This window comes from Pseudomyrmex gracilis, unplaced genomic scaffold, assembly GCF_002006095.1.
Source record: "Pseudomyrmex gracilis isolate BER0280 unplaced genomic scaffold, ASM200609v1 scaffold_445, whole genome shotgun sequence".
Classification (NCBI taxonomy): domain Eukaryota; kingdom Metazoa; phylum Arthropoda; class Insecta; order Hymenoptera; family Formicidae; genus Pseudomyrmex; species Pseudomyrmex gracilis.
In genome coordinates, this window is record NW_018021029.1 from 1 (window position 1) to 2,465 (window position 2,465).

A 2,465-nucleotide genomic window follows, 5' to 3' on the forward strand; every position below is an offset into this window, starting at 1 on the left:
GCAACTGTGCACGTTCTCGCTAAAAAAACTGCAACTTTACGTGCACTGCGTATAATGTTACATACCGCGGCACATGCTGAAAACATATTTCTTGTAGTCGTCTTATTGATATACGCAACATTAAAAGAAAATTTTACATATATCAGAGTGGAGTGTACGACAGTAACGCGATTATAAATTTCGAATTATTGGCATGCGCTTTGAAAGGTGTTATATATGATGCATATAAATAATAGTTTCCATCATGAATAAAATTTAAAAAAGTGAATACTACGTCTTTGTTATTTCTCGCTAAAACAATTGCAATTCTGCAACTTTCTGTTTCGCTAGAAACTGCAACTTTGCGCATAGTGCGTATTTTTTGATGTGACAAAATCGATGATATCTGATATCCGACAGAAGTACAGTTTGTTGAATTTATGAGTTATATGTAACAATTGCGCAATCGTTATTTTCTGCTACGCAGTTAGCAATTTGTGCTGACACCAGCATTTTTTAACTTTAAACAACTGCAACTCTGCAACTTTACGCGCACTGCGTATAATGGTACCGCGGCACATGCCAAAAAATATATAATGCATGTANATCATATATTTCATGAATAAACTTTAAATATAAAAAGTGAATATTACGTCTTCGTTGTTTCTCGCTAAAACAATTACTTCGCGCTAAAATAAAAAAATGCAATTTTGCAACACTCTTGCTAAAAAATTGCAACTCTGCACCTTTACGCGGTGTATAATGTTACATACCGCGGCACATGTCGAAAGACATGTGCACCAATACATAGTTGATGTTTGTTCATATATATAACAACATATATTTCTTGGAGTCGCCATAATGTTGCGCAACATTAAAAAATGCTACTTTGCGCTAAAAGTAAAACTGCAACTGTGCACGTTCTCGCTAAAAAAGTGCAACTCTGCAACTTTACGTGCACTGCGTATAATGGCACGTGCNGAAAAAAGATATGTACAATAGTTTTTCCATGTTATATAAAAACATATATGTCTTGGAGTCGCCAAATTGTTACGTAACATGAAAAATATCATGCATATTACCGCAGTAACAAGTACATACCTTGGAGTCGCCATATTGTCGCATCGCCATACTGTCATCGGGGCCTGCCGCCATATTGCCGCGTGACGTCATCGGGGCTGCTGCCAACGTGACGTCATTTTCCGCGTGACGTCATAAAAACTGAATATAATAAACAATAAATACAAAAAATTAAATCTTTATAAAGTTTGCTTTTTATGTAATAAAAAAAAACAAATACATTTTTTCTCTGTATAGTACAATTATGAGTTGTTTAAAGAGCAACCTTTGATCCCATCCGATTCCCGATTTTCTGTATACCTATATATATACATAAGAATAGATTCAAAGACAAAAAACTAAATAGAATAAAAAATAAATACAAATAACTAAATAAAAATACACATAAAAATAAATAAAAAGTAAATAAAAATAAATAAAACTTAAATAAAATAAATACACAAGTTCGTAACTTTATTCAGTCGAAATATATATGATGCATGTAAATACTACTTTTCATGAACTTTAAACATAACAAAACAGGGAATACTACGTCTTTGTTATTTCTCGCTAAAACAATTACTTCGCACTAAAATAAAAAAAGCACTTTTGCACGTTCTCGCTAAAAACTGCAACTCTGCACCTGTAGCTGCGTATAATGTTACAAACCGCGGAACATGCTGAAACAAAATGTACAAATAGGAATAAAAAAATTGAATAGTACGGCTTGGTTATTTTGCGCTGAAACTAAAAATGCAACTTTGCACGTTCTCGCAAATAATTGCAATTCTGCAACTTTACGCGCATTGCGTATAATGTTACATACCGCGGCACATGTCGAAAAAATATTTACAAGAGTTGCTGTTTTATATGTATATATGTTATATAATAACATATATTTTTTGGATTCGCCATATTGTTACGTAACATTACAAAATACTATATATTACCGCATGCCGAAAACCCGCTATACAAAATACCATGCGTAGTACCGCAGTAACAAGTACATACCTTGGAGTCGCCATATTGTTGAGCCGCCGCCATATTGTCGAACCGCGTGTCGCTTCTGGTGCGCGTCTGAAGTTGCCATAAAAGGGGTCCTCCGCCGCGTGACGTCATATCTTGCAGTGCCCCACGTGACGTCATATCCTGTGACGTCAGAGCCACACCCCCGCGTGACGTCATATCCTGTGACGCCAGAGCCACGTCCCCGCGTGACGTCATAGTGACGTCATATCCTGTGACGTCAGAATCACGCCCCCGCGTGACGTTATAGTGACGTCATGTCCTGTGACGTCAGAGTCGCGCCCCCCGCGCGACGTCATATCTTGTGACGTCATCACTCCTTCCCCGCGTGACGTCATTACCCCTTCCCCTGTGACGTCACGCCCCGCGCCCCCTCCCCACCCCCGTGTGACGTCACTCCT